This window comes from Camelus ferus, chromosome 9 (assembly GCF_009834535.1).
Source record: "Camelus ferus isolate YT-003-E chromosome 9, BCGSAC_Cfer_1.0, whole genome shotgun sequence".
NCBI lineage: Eukaryota > Metazoa > Chordata > Mammalia > Artiodactyla > Camelidae > Camelus > Camelus ferus.
In genome coordinates this window covers 50029115-50036165 of record NC_045704.1, presented here as the reverse complement: position 1 = coordinate 50036165, position 7051 = coordinate 50029115, and positions in this window count along the sequence as shown.

Sequence of the window (7051 nt, the reverse complement as noted above, 5' to 3'; positions counted from 1 at the left end):
GAACCCAGGCTGTGTCCTGTTCAGGGCTCCTCTCTCATGCATGGGTTTCGAGCCGAAGACTGCACATTCATGAGGTTCATGTAGAGAGCAGGGGAAGCTCCAGGTTGTGTGGAAGGAGGAAGGCGGCATTAAGAAAGGCATGGGAGGGTGGCCACTGCCTCCTGTACCACAGTACTGAGCAGGAAAGAGTTCACATGCTTCTGTGGTAAAGGAGAAGTTGCTGGACCTCAGGAGCCCAGATTATGTCACTGGTTTGGAGAGCCCCTAGTGAAAAGGGACCTGCAAGCACTTATCACTCAGTGACTCCTGGGAGTCATGACTAGTATCTGCGAGGCCCAGAAGTCACTCAGCCCAGACCTGCATAGATGCTCCACGTTGTCTTCTACTTCATCACCTATAAGCCTCCCTGATGGCTCCCCTCTAGTGCAGGGGTTACATGCAGAGATGAGGAAAATGAGGTTCAAACAAGCTCAAATTTAGGAAACACTGAGAGGTGGTTGTCAACTCAGGCTCTGAAGCCAGACTGCCTGGGCACTGGGCTCACCTCGGCACCTTCCACACCGGGTGCCTGTGGGCACAATCACTTAAACCCACTCCCTCGAATCTCTCAACTGTAACATAGAGAGGTGCCGGTTAAATGAGATGAATTTATGCAAAACTCTTGGCACATGGTGAAACAAGTTCCTATTTTTATCGCCACACTCTAAGTTATTGATATAACTGGCACTGAATCTGGGACTTCCACCCCCAAATCCCATTCATTTCCCACTCTCTGAAAAGCTGTTTTGCCGGTTTAAGCTTTTACTGGCTGGCAGACTGCTTCAAAATGTTTAGGGTAAGAAGACCTCTCATGGAGGGAAACGGTCCTTTACTCAGGAGGAGGGGCCCCGGAGATCGTGAATAAGCGTGTGCTCGGGCCAGGTGTGCGCAGGTGGAAAGCAGGCCTTTCCAGAGGCGGATCCAAACATCAGTGGGCGCAGATGGAAATGGGTTCAGCCTTGACTGCGGATCACAAGAACAGTCTCTGGAGCCGAGGGAAACCAAGGGTAGAGGGGGTCATTTTGGGCTCACTGTGAGTGGGGAAGAAACAGTGGGAGTGTAATTAGCAAATGCAATCCTAATTAGAACCACAGTGGGGATTCTTTGTGGAACTTGGCAAAACATATTGGAAGAACTATGGGAATAAATGTGAGAGGGTAGTAAAGTAAGTAAAGGAAATACTGCAAATAAACTTGTGTGCTTCTCTGCAACAGGAACAGCTGAAACCCAGTGAGTGCCCCTCTGCCCTGCTCTGAGCACTCACATCCACTAATCCGTGTCACCATCTGGTGTCACTGTCATTTGGGTCTGAGCCTCTTTTCAAGTTCCGAGGGTGGCGATGTTTCTGCCTCACTCCTGGCCATTAGTGACCCACAGAGCTTTCCACAGACCACTAACTGCTCCATGCGGGAACTGGATAGAATTGTAATTCTTAGATAATGCTCCACAACTGTAGATTATTTCCACGTGACTCCTAGATGTGCTCCCATGTTGTTCTATTTGTAGGTGGTGTAATCACAGTATTTTGTGGCACCTAACAAGTCCACTAAAATAATCAGAAGCATAGAATTTTCTTTTTTCTAAAATGATTTAGATTTTTTTTTTCTCTCCTGCTTTCATGGCTAGTATTTAATTAAGGGCAGTATTTTGGTTGGTTCTGTTTCACAAGGCCCCATAACGTGAACGTAAAGAGGGAATTTTACATGAGTGGATTCACAACGAGAAAGATTCAGAAGGCAAAGTTTATTCCAATGTAACAAGTGCTGAGTTGCTCTAGTTATGACATTAATATGTTTAATAAAATAGATTTTTGATTTAAGAAAAAGTAGGCAGTGAAATATTTTACATGGCCCAGCATCCCTTTCTTCAGCATTCATCTTGTACAGTTTTGTACTAGAGGCTCCAAAGAGACCTGCCCCCTGAGAGTTTTGCCACCTCCCCCCTTCATCCTCAGCATGGAACTCTGGGCCTGGACTAGCAGTTCAGAGGAGGCGTTCTCCTCCAGAGGCAGCCTGGTTTCTCACTCTTAGGAGGCAATGTTCTCCACCCACCCTCTGCCACCACCACCACCACCACCCTGATCGACATCTCCCAGAACCAGCCTTTTGAGGAACACGTTTCGGTTAAGTTTGGTGTAGAAGACATGGAGTCATCACAGTGAGGGACACTGAACTCAGATTTAACTCTATGACTCTAAGTTTTTTATCCTCCTCAAGCTAAACTCCCGGGGATGACGCTCAAGATATAACCTTAATCTTATCTCAGATAACAACAACAACAACAACAACAACAACAAAAGACAGAACCTTAATCTTAACTCTGAAATGTGCCCCATGTGGGCCCCTACCCAGGTAGCACCTTTCAGCCAGGCCAGCCCATGGCAAGAATATGACTGTAATGAAGCTTTTTTTCAGGACCCAGATCCCCTTCTCTCTTCCTTGTCCTTCACCACCTGTCCTCATCAGAAGTGTGGACTTGGGGTTAGAAAGGATCTCAGAGGCCAAGCTGTCAACCCCTGCCCCTCCCGGGTTGCCACCTTCATCCTCTCAGCCACCCAGTGACAGAACTGACGTCCATGGACAGTTTAGAACTCTGCCTTCCATCAGGGAAGGGCTTCCTAATGTTCTGTTAATATATCAAGGTCAGTTTTTTTCTCAAAGCCTTGCACTGGCTATTTCCTCTGTCAAGAACGCCTTTCCCCAAACAATTGGGTGGCTGCCTTCATCATTTAGAAACCAACTCTGCTCCTGTCTTCTCAAAGTGTCCTTCCCCAGCCGCTGAAGGGCTAGTGACTGTGCTCACTGCCTCCCTCCCTACCCCTTCGCCCTATTTATGGCCTCATAGCACTCATCCTCTCTGAAATTACTGTATTTCCATGTTTGTTCCTTGTCTGCATTTTCCTCTGAACTGTAAAGATTATCAAGACAGATTATCTTATTCCCATTGAGCCCTCTCTCCTGTCTGGCACATGACAGACATTGATTAAGGACCTAGAGGACTGAGTAAGAAATGAACAAGTGGATTCAGTGGGAAGACCTGAGACCTCAGACCTGTCTACACATCAGAGGAAGGCCGTTCTGGGCCTCCCAGTGCAGGACACGCACACCTGTGGGTGCATCCTCAGAGCCTTCCCTGGGACCCTGTTGTTCCCCACTGCCCACGTGTTCCCTGAGGAACCCCAGCTTTGTCTTACAGACTTCCCCAACTTCATGCACGGGTGATGGGCCAGTCCCTTTGAGGTCAACCCTTAACAGTGAGTCCTGTGACTGCACATTAACATAGGTCATGGAGATGGCTGGGGATCCCAAGGTTGTGGGAAAAGAGAAATGAGATGCTGAGGAAAGAAACATAGTAGAGTGACCACTGGACTCCTCAACCACAGCTGAGCAGCAAAGAGCTTGGGTGCTTTTGTGGTAAAGGAAAAACCACTGGACCCTGGGACCCAGAGGGTTTCAGCTGGCTTGGAAAGTCCCTAGTGAGAGGCAGGAAAGGGCCAGCGCCCACCAGGTCTTCCCCAGGTGTGGTAACTAATGTCTGTGAGCACACAGCTCACAAAGCACAGAGCGCCATATTGCCTCCACACCGTGTTGTTATTTATCCCTTTCAATCCCCTCACAGCCAGCTATCCTCGAGAAAAGGAACTGCAGACAGGGGTGAAGAAACTGAGGTTCAGTCAAGCTCCAGGTCCTTCAATATTCACAGCTGGTTGACAGGTCAGGCTCTGAAGCCAGACTGTCTTGGGGGTCAGTCTCACCTCTGCACCTTCCAAGCTGGGTACTCAGGACATGTTATTTCAACTCTTAATCCCCTCAACTTCCTCAACTCTTAGCAGGGCTCAAGGTTGTTGTACAGGTTAAATGAGATGAATATATGGAAAACTCTTGGCACATAGTAAACCCTCCATGTAAGCCGCTATTTTTGTTATCAGAAAGTAAGCCAATGACATACCTGGCATTAAATCTGGGACCTCTACCCCCAAATCCTATGTATTCCCCACTCTGAAAAACAGTTTGCCTGTGTTTAAACGGCGTTTGCCTTATAGATTGCTCCAAAGTTCTGAGAGTATGAGGACCTTTCCTGGGAAGTGGTAAGCATCATTCACTGAGGAGGAGGACTGTGAATAAGCATTGGCTGGGGCCAGGTGTGTGCAGGTTGGAGGGATAGGAGAACACTTTTCAGGGCAGATTCAGCCATCAATGGGGACAGGGGAGGGGAGGGGTTCAGCAGAGAGCTTTGAGTGCAGATGGCAAGAACTGACCCTGGGGTGAGGGAAACCAGGGGTGGAGGGGGCACTTCTGTCTCAGCATGAGTGGTAGAGAAACACTGCGAAGGTCATCAACTAGGGGATACTTTTTGTACATGGACAAAAGATTCTGGAGCTTACCACTGGAATAGATGTGAGTAATACTACCTTAGGTAGTATTAGAACAAAGAAACATTTGGGGGCTTCTCTGAAATGATAGCAGGTAAACGTCAGTGAGTGATTCCCCAACCACTGCCTTGCTCTGAGCACTCACATTCACTAGTTCATGGTACCAACATCTGAATCAGCCTCTTCACAAGTTCAGAGTGTGGACATGTCTCTGCCTCACTTCCAGCCGTTAGTGACCTGCAGGGCTTTCCCAGACCACTCACTGCTCCGTGTGGGAACTTGAAAGGATTGTAATTCCCAGTGCTCTAAAACCACAGATTATTCAGCATGACTCTCAAAATTAAATATTTTCTTGTTATTATTTGTAGGTGGTATAATGACAGCATCTTTGTTCTTGATAACAAGTCTGCTAAAATAATCAGAAACTCAGCAAGAACTCTGGCTTTCTTCTGAAATAATTTTGATTTCTTTCTCTTTGCTTTCCCGCTATAATTTAAGCGATCACACAATATCTCAAATGGAAAATTAGTAGCATTTTGTAAATGTTCATTATACAAAATGAGTTATATTAGTAATATGTTTCCATATATTCTGATTTTAGGTAGTACAGAGAGAATATTTTTGTCATTACTATTTAATCTGGAAACAAATATTTTTCTCTCTTTTGATATAATTTTGTACTTTCTTGCAGTTGTTTTCACTACTGTTGCTACTGTTTTCACTACTGTTGCTAATTGTACATGTACTGAAGTTGAAGCTTGCTAGAATTATAATTTCTAAGATGGTGCTTCGTAAATGGATTTCACTTGGGAGTAAATATGGTGAGTGCCTTGTTTCCTTTTCCTCTCTGTCTAAGCTGTGTAAGGACAGTATTTCAGTGATGAATGTTTATTAATGTCCTGTAACTAGTGAGCAGTCTTACAACTAGAGAGATTTGAAAGACAAAGTTTACTTCTGTGCACCAAGAGCTGAAGTGACTCTAGTTATAAGACTAATATAGTTAACTAAGTTATTTTTGGTTCAGAAAGAAAGTAGGCTGCGAAAACTTTTATAGGCCAAGCATTACTTCCTTCAGTATGCATTGTGTGTTTAGCATACAAACAGCACTGAGAGACCTGTCCTGTGGACTCAGCCACATTCAGCCTTCATCCTCAGAATCCAGCTCTGCACAGAGATTACCAGCACGGAATGGACTATTTCCCCCAAAGGCAACCCAGTTTCGCACACTTTTTTCCTACAGCACCCTACTCCATGCTTCCATGCCCTGCTGACCCACTGTAACCCTGACAAATATTACTTAGAACCAGCCTTTCAGGGTGCACACATCAGTAAATGAGAAAGCAGATGAAACAGAGTCACTGTGATGCATGAGAGGGAATCTAAACTCAGATTTAACCCTGAGACCACAATGCTTCACCCTCCTCAGGCTGAAGTTCCAAACCCAGCCAGCTGAAGGCCAAACTATGATGATGAAAGTATCTCTTTAAGCCTGCAGAGACCTGTCTCTGTCCTGACGCCCTTCACCTCTCCCTCGCTACCCCAAGTCTTGCCTCAGGAGTGGAAAGGACCCCAGCCAAGCTGCCGACCCTCCCCTATCCTCAGGGGGCCACCTCAACCCTCAGCTACTGATTGGCCAACCTAGTGACAGATGGAGCTGATGTCCATGGACAGTTTAGAACTCTGCCCTCCACCAGGACAGAGCAAAGGCACGTGGTCCAGAAGGCACAAGACCCCACTGAGGACCAGCTCACCACAACTGGGCCTTGGGAACCCCGACCTCTCCTGGGATCATTTCTCACTCACCACAGCAAACTGCCATGAGACGTAAACAAGGTTGTGGTCAGGCAGCTGCCCCTTCGGTCCTCACAACATTGTCAGTGCCCAGGTCACAGCATTCACGGGCAGAGATAACCACCTACAGCAGCTGGGCTGCAGCGAGCCACCTTCCCAAGACCTGAGGGAAATAGCTAACCTGAATGGGGTGGGGACTGGAAATAAAAGCATTTTGTTGCTCAAATTAACAGAATATCGACCACTTCCTTGTCTTTCAGGGAAAGCCGTAAAGCATGCAATAGCGCGTGTCTCTGACCTTGGCCCCAAGTGAGTGAGACTACTATCAATTCTACATTAAAAATTTTTCCAGGGTTTTGATGGAAGACATTTTCACATATTGAGATATGGGGAAGTCATCTGGCTTACACATGATTTAACTTGAACTTTATGCTAACTACAACAGCCTGTTTTGTGGCTCATCAAACACGCATTGGACCTCTGCTTTAACCATTAAAGAAAAGAATGCATCTAAAAATCAAAATAGAGTAAGTGTGGTTCAGGCAAGCAAAATGGAGCTAGGTGGCCATTGTGAATGTGGTTTTAAAAAACTTCCTGCACTACTGAGAACATGAAAGTTCTGAACTGGACAAACTCAATGACATCATCAGCTGTTTTTGAAACAATATCTGCTAGCAGCTGCCAGCTGCAAACTGTCTCAAGGTCTCCTCTTGTGACAATGCATCTATTTCAGATCCCAACCAATCCTTACTTGACAAGCACCCTTACTTCTTGCCAGCTCCAATTCTAATTCTTCACAAACAACTTACATAGTTTTGTGGGTTTTGCCTTTATAAGCCTCCCCTACTT